The sequence below is a fragment of the Panthera uncia genome, chromosome X (genome assembly GCF_023721935.1).
Source record: "Panthera uncia isolate 11264 chromosome X, Puncia_PCG_1.0, whole genome shotgun sequence".
NCBI classification, from domain to species: Eukaryota; Metazoa; Chordata; class Mammalia; order Carnivora; family Felidae; genus Panthera; species Panthera uncia.
This window is the reverse complement of record NC_064817.1, coordinates 19,693,201-19,703,896: the sequence shown is the minus strand read 5'-3', so window position 1 is coordinate 19,703,896 and position 10,696 is coordinate 19,693,201.

Below are 10,696 nucleotides of genomic sequence, written 5' to 3'. Positions count from 1 at the left end.
TTATTTTATTTTATTTTATTTTATTTTATTTTATTTTATTTTATTTTTTATTCTAGAGAGAGAGAGTATGTGCACACAAGTGGGGGAGAGGGGCAGAGGGAAATTCAGAGAGAGAATCTCAGGCTGGCTCCACCCTCAGCGCAGATCCCAACATGGGGGGTCAATCCCACCACCCTGGGATCATGACCTAGGCTGAAATCAAGAGCCCCACGCTTAGCCACCTGAGCCATCCAGGTGCCCTGATGGTGAACCATTTTGGTTGAAGTAGTCGTCACTTGCTTCATCATATTACCCTTTGTGTTCCTTCCACAGTAATGACAACTTCCGTTTCATTTCCCTTTGTCCTTAACTACCTAATTAATAATTTCTTCCAGTGACACAGACTTGTCCAAATGGTCATTGACAGTTCAGACACAGTCAAGAGTTTGCTTTGTAATCATCTGCTTTAAAAGATCATCCTGGACACGCAAAGTGCTCAAAAGTGGGGGAGGGGAGGCACCTGGGTGGCTCAGTCATTTAAGCATGTGACTTGATTTCAGCTCAGGCCATGGTTTCATGGTTTGTGGGATCAAGCCCTGTGTTGGGCTCTGGGCTGATAGTGCAGAGCTTACTTGAGATTCCCTCTCTTCTTCTCTCTCTTCTACCCCTCCCCTGCTCACATACATGCACGTGTGTGCTCTCTCTCTCAAAATAAATAAATACTTTTAGAAAGTGGGAGAGGGGCATGTCCCCTAGATCAGACGTTATTAGCAATTATGTATGTGTGTATAAGTCTGATGCTTTCTAGAGCTGCATATGTTATCCTTGGATCGAAAACAGAGATTATGTCTAGACTGATCTTTCATTTGCCTCCATTGGCGTAAATACTTAATGGTTAGCTACACTTGATGACTTACTACATTATATCTATATCTCTTTAATACAGTGGGTATGTTTCTAAAAATTCCTGCCTTACATGTTTGTTGTTTTAATTTTTTTATGTTTATGTTTTTTTTTTTTAAGTAAGCTTTACACCCAGCCTGGGGCTTGAGCCCGCAACCATGAGATCAAGAGTCCCATGCCCTACCACCTGAGCCAGCCAGGTGCCCCCTGCCTTATGTTTTTTAAACTAAATTTTAAATTTTGAGATAGTTATAAATTCACATGCAGTTATGAAAAACAATACAGAAAAAGCCCATGTATCCTTTACCCACTGTCTCCCAATGGTAACATTTTGCAAAACTAGAGTACCATTTCACAACCAGGATATTGACATTGATATAGTCAAGACACAAGACTTCTCCATCTTGAAGATCACTAATGTTGCCCTTATATAGCCATACCTGCTCACTTCCTGCTCACGCCCCCACCTCCACCCCATCCTTAACAACTGGCAAACACTAGTCCGTTGCCCATTTCTTTAATTATGTGTGCAGGTCTTTATATGGACATGTTTCATTTCTCTTGGGTAAATACTTAGGAGTGGGATTGCTGAGTCATATGGTGAGTATATGTTTAACTTTAAAATAAACTGCCAAACCATTGTCCAAAGTGGCTGTGCTATTTTCCTTTCCCACTAGCCGTGTAGAAGAGATTCAGCAGTACTATCAGTTTTCATTTTCATTTTCATTTTCATTCTAGTGGTTATATATTAGTACCTCATTATGAGTTTGAACTTGTACTTCCCTGATGACTAATGATGTTGAGTATCTTTTTATGTGCGCATTGGCCATTTGTAACTGTTTTCTCAACAGTGCGTTTGCTCTTTGTTTCTCTTTGTCCTTCGTTTCTTTCTCCATGTCTCTGGTTTTAAAGGAGCATTTTTTTTATGATTCCATTTTATCTCCTCCCTTTGCATAATATTTATACCTCTTTTTGCTTTAGTGGCTGCCCTAGGGTTTACAATATACATTTAAAAATACTCTAAGTCCACCTCCAAATAACATTGTACTGCTTCAGATGTTGCACACATACCTTGTAACTGATCATGCTCAATTCCTCAATTCCTCCCTCCTGTCCCTTGTGACGTTGCTGTCATTCATTTCACTTATCCATACACTTTAGTCACCCAAAACCTTGCCACTGCTTTGCTTTAGTTATCTTTTAAATTAATTAAGAAAAAGAAAAATTAAAAAATTTATTTTACCTTCATTTATTCTTTCTCTGATGCTCTCCTTTACTTTATGTAGATCCCGGTTTCTGACCTGTATCATTTTCCTACTGACTAAAGAACTTCTTTCAACATTTCTCGCAGGGAAGGTCTGCTGGCAGTGAATTCTCTCAGTCTGTTTGTCAGAGAAACTCTTTATTTCTCCTTCACTTTGTGTGTGTGTGTGTGTGCTTCAGCAGCTTTATTTTTTTAAGACCATTCATATAATGAGAAGTTATTTCAAAGCTGCATTTTAAAATAAAAGACTGGGGGTGCCTGGTTGGCTCAGTCATTAGAGCATGCCCCATATTGGATGTTGAGCTTACTTTAAAAAAATGTGAATGCTTGGTAAATATTTAATTTCCTATAGGAGAATAATCTCTTAAAAATGCTAATTATTAAAGTGCTGAAAAAATTACCACTTGTGAAGCAGATGTCAATATTTTCATATTAAATATACGGACAAGGGGCATCTGGGTGACTCAGTCGGTTGAGCATCTCACTCTTGATTTCAGCCCAGGTCATGATTCCAGGGTCATGGGATCAAGCCCCACATCAGTCTCCATGTTGAGCACAGAGCCTGCTTGGGATTCTCTCTCTTTCTCTCCCTCTGGCCTGCTCATGTGCTCACTCGCGTGCTCTCTCTAAAATAAAATAAAAAATTTGAGGGGTGCCTGGGTGGCTCAGTGGGTTAGGCGTTCGACTTTGGCTCAGGTCACAATCTCATGGTTCGTGGGTTCAAGTCCCGCGTAGGGCTTTGTGCTGACAGCTTGCAGCCTGGAGCCTGCTTCGGATTCTGTGTCTCCCTCACTCTCTGCTCCTTCCCTGCTTGTGCTCTGTCTCTGTCTCTCTCTCTCCCCAAAATAAATAAACATTAAAAAAAAAGTTTTTAATAAATAAAATTAAATAAAAAATATGAGATAAATAAATAAATAAATAAATGGATAAGACCTAAATAGCATTAGAAATAAATGAAAAAGTTTCAAAGTTGGCATAATATTTTTGTTATAACAGTATTTCAAAATTCCACAAAAATGACAGAAATTAAAAAAAAACTAATTATGGGGGCACCTGGTTGGCTCAGTCAGTTATGTGTCCAACTCTTGATCTTGGCTCAGGTCATGATCTCAGGGCTGTGAGATTGAGTCCTGCATCAAGCTCTACACTGGGTGTGGAGTCTGCTTATGATTCTCCCCCAACCCCGTCCCCCTCTTCCCTCCTCCCACTTGCTTGTACTTCCCCACTCACTTGCACTCTCTCTGTCTCTCTCAAAAAAAATAAATGAATAAAAACAAATTTTGAACAACTAAGCTTGAAAAAACATAAACAGAATTATTACATATCCACAATAACGAGAATTCACATGATGGTCAATCTGTATATTTTTCATGCAACATGCTTTGTTCTCTGGGCTGTATACAACATCAAAATCAGAATAAATGAAGTCAAGAACATTTCTGATCATTGCTAAAAATTGTTTAAGGATTTCCAAATATCATGTTGCTATTATGTTAAGCAAGTACAAAGAATTTGTTCTGTTTCTTAAATTCTGCAAGTTATTCTCACCCCCATCTTCTTCCTTCACTTTTGAAGGGTAATTTCACTGGATATAGAATTCTAAGTTGGCAGATGTTTTTTTTTTTTTTTCTACCAACACTTTAGTGATTTCGCTCTACTCTTGACTTGCTTACATAATAAGTAATATGCATTTGGTCTTCATCCTCTCTGGCACAGAGCTCCTAAAACCTTTGGAATGTCCTAAGTGGTGAAAACCGCAAAGGTGTCTTTTGTTATATTAATGAGGTGACTTTTGAACCAGCACCTAAGGATGGGTGCTACTTGCCAGTAGAGCCAACAATGTGATTACAGAGTAGAAAATTCCAGCTCTACTCCGACCCCAGGGGAGGGAAGAGGGGCTAGAGATTAAATTCAATCGCCAATGTCCAACGACTTAATTAATCATGCTTAGCTAACGAAGCCTCTATAAAACCCCCAAAAGGGTGGGGTTCACTGGTGAACTCATGGGGATTTGGGGAGAGTGGTGCACCTGGAGAGGGCATGGAGTGTGGCTCCAAGCAGGGCTTCCATGCCCTCCCCCACATACCGTCCTTGTGCTATATATACATCTCTTTCGTCTGGCTATTCCTGAGTTATAGCCTTTCACATTCAACTGGTAACCTAGGAAGTCTCTTTGGGGTCTATGAGCCACTCTAGGAAATTAATAGGAACTAAGGAGTAGCTTTTGTGGCACTCTCCAATCTCTAGCAGGTCAGGTAGAAGCCCAGGTGATAACCTGGACTTGCATTTGGCATCTAAAGTGAGCATGTAGGAGGGTGACAATCTTATAGGACTGAGCCCTTAACCTGTGGAATCTGGTTCTAATTCAGGGTAGATAGTGTCAGAATGGAGTGGAATTCTTGGACACCCTGTTGGTGTCTGAGAATTGCTTTTTGGTGTGGGGGAATGCGCCCACCCACACATTGGAAATTGAGTCTCAGAACACTTATTACATGGTTTCTGGTGAGAAGCCCACTGTAATTCTTTTTTTAAATATTTATTTATTTGGGGTAGAGTGAAAGTGGGGGAGGGGCAGAGAGATGGGGACAGAAGATCTGAAGCAGGCTCTGCGCTGACAACAGTGAGCCCGATGCGGGGCTCAAACCCACAAACCATGAGATCATGACCCGAGCTGAAGTCAGACACTCAACCGACTGAGCTGCCCAGGTACCCCCACTGTAATTCTTATCCTTACTCTTTAATAAGTAAAGTTTCCCACAGCTGCCTTCCCCCCACCTCTGGCTTCCTTCAAGTTTTTCACCTTGTCCTTTGTTGTTGCTTTTTATCCCCAGTTTGAACATGATATTCCCAGGTTTGTTTTTTTGTCACTGCTTGTTTGGGTATTTATCTTGCTTGGTGTTTCTGAGCTTACTGGGTCTGTAGTTCTGCGTCTGTCATTTTAATGACAAATTCTTTGGAAAGTTTTTGCCCATTATTCAAATATTTCTCTTGCTCTCTTTTCTCTTTCTCCTCCTACTGGTATTTTCATATTGTTCCCTTGCTCCTTTTCCTCACTACAGCAGTTCCAATCTATTTCCTCGAAGTCTTGTCCCATATTGAATATGGTTGTTTTTATGTCTCCTTAGGTGGGACAGGAAGGCTGGAGAAGGCTGAAATTCCCTTCCCTCACCTGGAATAATATTGCAGTATTGCCCTCTGACAAAGTCTTGACCCCTGGAGAGTCGGCCTTTGTGATAGAGAGGGTTCTGGGAGGCGCTCCTGATGGTGAGTCTTCCTCTTCTTCAGCCTGGGTCTCCAGGGGCTATTTCTCAGATCCTCAACGTGAGAATCTGGTGGGGTTCCTGCAGAAAAAGCCCACAAAAGTGTGGGGTCCCTTCTGTGATTGCAGCCCCAGGAATTTCTTAATTTCATGTTAGTCCATATTGAGCCTCCAGCAATTTATTAAAATTACCATTTAAGTATTCCCCCCAGACCATGGCTCCAGCAGCTTCTCTCCCAGGTGAGCAGATCTCAGCTAGGATTCTCTCTCTGCGTCTATCTCTCCAGGTTTGGGGGTGAGAATTCCCCCTGTTATCTCAGTTCCCTGATGGGTCTAAGGAAAGTCATTGATTTTCAGTTTATCCATATTTTTCTTGATGTAAGGACGGAAGCAACAACTTTCAAGCACTCTACATATAGGAGCTAAAGCCCGAAGTCTCTTGCCCATCTTTTCTGTATATTTTCTGATGAAAGATTCCTTCTAGTTGTTTGCCCATTTTTTAAAAATTGAGCTATTTGTCCAATCATTAAATTATAAGAATTTTTATATGTCCTGAATAAAAGTCCTTTATAAAATATGTTTTGCAAATATGTTCTCCCAATCTGTGGTTTACCTTTTTATTTTCTTAACTGTGTCTTTTGAAAACCAAAATTTTAATTTTTGATGTAATTCATTGTATTCACTTTTTTCCTTTATGGTTCATGCTTTTTGTGTCCTAAGAAATCTTTGCCTAATCTGAGGTCATAAAGATTTTTCTCCTGTTTCAGTCTAGAAATCTTATGGCTTTTACCTTCAGGTCTATGATCCCTTTCATGTTAGCTTTTACATATAGTGTGAGATAAGGATCGAGAGGTTCATTTTTTTGCTTATGGAAATCCAATTGTTCTGCAACACTTTAATTTTTAATTATAGTACAACACACATAATGTAAAAGCTATCATCTTAACCATTTCTTTTTAAAGTTTATTTATTTTGAGAGAGAGAGAGAGAGAGAGAGAGAACGTACACATGCACACGAGCAGGGGTACAGCAAAGAGAGAGGCAGAGAGAGAATCCCAGAGAGGCTCCGGGCTGTCAGCACAGAGCCTGACACAGGGCTAAATCTCACCAACTGCAAGATCATGACCTGAGCCGAAATCCAGAGTCAGATGCCTAACAACCAACTGAGCCACCCAGGCATCCCTCATCTCAGCCATTTTTAAGTGCAAAGTACATTCACGTTGTTGTGCAACCAAACTCCAGAATTTTTCAACATCACAAACTGAAACTCTGTACCCAATTAAACAATAGTTCCTTATTCCTCCCTGCCCCCAGCCCCTGACAGCCACCATTCTACTTTCTGTCTCTATGAATTTGACTGCTCTAGGTATGTCGTATAATCAGAATCATACAATAATTTTTTTGTGCATGGCCGGCTTATTTCAGTTAGCATAATGTCCTTAAGGTTCATCTGTGTTATGGCACGTGTCAAAATTTCCTTCCTTTTCAATGCTGAATAGCATTCTTTTATATGTAGACCACATTTTGTTTATCCATTCATCTAGTGGCGGACATTTGGATTGCTTCCAGCTTTTGGCTATTGTGAAGAATGCTGCTATGAATGGCATATTCTTTAAGGGGATTTTTTACAGCAATCTCTGCACCCAATGTGGGGCTTGAACTCATGACCCCGAGATCAAGAGCCACATGCTCTACTAGCCATGCCAGCCAGTCAGATCAGGGAGTCTGAGTTCTCCAACACTATTCTTCTTTTTCCAAATTATTTTGGCTACTTTAAGTCTTTCTGAATTTCCATATAATTTTTAGAATCAGGGAGTCAATTCCTACCAGAAAACTTGCTGGGAGTTTGACTGGAATTGTGCTGAATATGTAGATTAATTTTGAGAAAACAGATATTTTAACAGCTTTGAGTCTTCCAATCCATGAACACGGCACATTTCTCCCTTTTTGTAGGTTTTCTTTAATTTTTCTCGGAAGTCTTTTATAGTTTTCAGTGCACATAACTTCCACATGTGTTGTTATATTTGTCTTAAAGTATTCCATGTTTTTTGATGCTGTGTTAAGTTGGTATTGTTTTCTCAATTTCAATTTTTAATTGTTTGCTGTCACGTAAAATTTTAATGCCAACCCAAAACAGACGACTGTCTTTCCCTTCCCTCAACTAGGGTAGGTGATATGACTGTGGAAACAGAATTTCCCTACTTTGGCATTTCTACTGAATTGTCTTTTTTTTTTTCTTTTTTTAATTTTTTTTTTAATTTTTTTTTTAACGTTTATTTATTTTTGAGACAGAGAGAGACAGAGCATGAACGGGGGAGGGTCAGAGAGACAGGGAGACACAGAATCTGAAACAGGCTCCAGGCTCTGAGCAGTCAGCACAGAGCCCGACGCGGGGCTCGAACTCACATACCGAGAGATCGTGACCTGAGCCGAAGTCGGACGCTTAACCGACTGAGCCACCCAGGCGCCCCTCTACTGAATTGTCTTTTATGCAGAGAAGAGTTTAGCACACTGCTACTCAGGGACCCAGCATCTTTTCCTTTGGAGCTAGTGTGGAGAGAAGCAAAGCCATCTCTAAAGTGGCATCTTGATTTTGATTCCAAGACTCTGGCCCCAAGTTTCCTAACTACGTGGATTTATTTCAAGATATTTGAGTTCATTTTCTTGAATCAAAAGTTTCTGGAAATGTTAAAACGACACGAAAGTTTGGAAATGCTGTATATTATTCTCTTTCTCCGTAGATTTTCCCCAGGACCTCTAAGTGTATTGTCTTATAATCACCAATTGATGCAGTTGCACTGTCTGGTCAGGAACAGTTTTTAAATTTTTTTTCCAACATTTATTTGTTTTGGGGAGACAGAGACAGACAGAGCATGAGTGGGGTGGGGGTGGGGGACGAGAGAGAGGGAGACACAGAATCTGAAGCGGCCTCCAGGCTCCAAGCTGTCAGCCCAGAGCCCGACGCGGGGCTTGAACTCACGGACTGTGAGACCATGACCTGAGCCGAAGTCGGACGCTCAACCGACTGAGCCACCCAGGCACCCCAGTCAGGAGCATTTTGAGGTGCAAAAGTTCTAAGCGATCCTTTAACCTGTGGCTCCTCCCACAAAAGAGCCTCTTTGAGATTCACAGTTAAAAGTGAAGAAGAGTCTCTTTTGCCTTGGTAGGTGAGAGAGCGGAGGAGGGAAAAGGAAAGGAAAAAATACAATGAATCAGATTCCCTGGTCAAGCACAGAAGTTTTGCATCATGAAAGGGCTGAAGGCGAATAGCAAAAGGCCATGGGAAAGATGTAGAAGCAATTACAAAATATGTCATGTTCCGTTTTTCTTCAAGTCAGTCTCACACCAGGCAGAAAGTCAGTTTTTCTGCAGGAGAGAAACATGTCAGCAAATCCCCAGCAATCCGTGAACTGGTTGTTATGAGGTGAGGGAAAGAAAACGATCTCTGAGTCACTTGGCTCATCACTCTAACACCTTCGAGAAGTTTTGTTGATGGCCCAGTGGATCAATAAACATGCTTCTTTGCCTGGGCCTTCATTGTTTCAGCAAGTTACTGCAAACTGAAACCACCCTGTGCCTCAAAAGAAGGCTAATAAATTCTCAAGGTCCTTACTCCCTGCAGCTTCTCAGTGCCTTTACTTTTCTTCAACACCAGCTGTTCTCCAGATCAGGACTCCATCCTTCGCATTATTTGTCCCCAGTCCTTCCAGGAGTACCTCCCACTGTCAAACCAGATTGCTTTTCTTTGTACTATTCTCCTACCCACTCAAAGCCAAATTGAACAAGAAAAAAATAGTGCAATTTTGATGCCAAATGAATTTGGCCATCAACAAAATGTTTCCCGAACACTTAATATGTGCCAGACACTCTTCTCGTCACTCGGGATATCGGCAGTGAAGCAAAGCCCCCGCCCTCTCACTCACCTGGGAGAGATAGACAGTAAACTTGTAATGGAATATGTCCCTTATGAAGTGAAACAAAGCAGGGGAAGGGGGAAGAGAGAATGAGGAGTTGAGGTGGTAAGATAGATTATGTAAGTCAGGGAAATATTCAGTTTAACAGCACCTCTTGTACTGATTTGTAGTTCCATGAGGGCTGGTACTGCTGTAATTGCCTTCATTTTTTCTCCTGGTTGAGGGCTTGATACAAAGTAGATGTTCAGTAAATCCAAGGGAAACAGTAATACACAAAATATGTAAATTTTACCCTTGAACTTGGACACATCTTGACATCATGTGGGTGGAGTATGTTTTTAGTGCATCATTTGGAGATGCAAAGTCTATACTTGTATTCCTTCTTCAGAACTGTTGCCAGCTCATTCCAAGCGATCAGGAAAAGCAAAAAGACAGGGAGTCACAGGCAGTCACTCTCCTCCAGGAATGAAGACGCTATCCTCTCATCTGTTCCCTGGCTTCATCTCAGAACTAAGACCCCCAAAACAGCCTTGGATGAATTCGTCAAAGATTTTCCAAGCCCCGTTGACTAAAATCCCCCAAACAGCCTTGGGTGAACACAGCAGGCAGAGTTTCTAAGCCGGTTATCAGGCATACGCAGGGCAAAAGATAAGAGGCAGTTACAAAACACTTTAGGGATTCATTAATTCATTAAATCATTTTCAAAGCAACTACTATATACCAAGGACTGTGCTAGAGTTGGAGCAAATCATTTCATCTCAGTCCAGAATCTAGCCTTCAGCCACTTAGATTCAGAAAATCATATTGTTCAGACGTTCAGAGATGATTAGACTTTTGATGACAAACTACCTGTAATTAACTATAATTAAAATAACCAGAAAATGCTAATTAATCCATTAATTTCTACAGTGATTTAAAATACCTCTAGCTGGGCCTGCTGCTAACATTTGTGGGGTCAGGGCAGGAATCTAAATGGAGGCCCGTGTATCATATGTCTAAATATTTAAAAGTTTGAAATCATGCTAGCAGACTGTGTGTACCTGTGTATATGGTGGGGGGGGGGGGGCTCTACCACCCCTTATACCCAGGGACATGCAATTCTGTGGGGAGGTTACCCCCCAGGAAGATGGCCCTGAGGGAGAAGCCATGAAAGTCCTGGAAGCAGGGAGGGGGGGACATCTGGACAGAGACCTCTAGAGTATTCTAGAGGGGGGCGGTAAGCGTCTCCAGGCATGTACCCTGTCCTATGGCCACACGGACTCCTCGGAAGAGAGCTAAAACAGGGCCCTCTCAAATGAAGCACGTAAAGCCATGTTCCTGGACTCACCCTGGCCCCCGGTGAGGTACCAGGAAGGCAAAGAGAATGCTGCTAGGGAA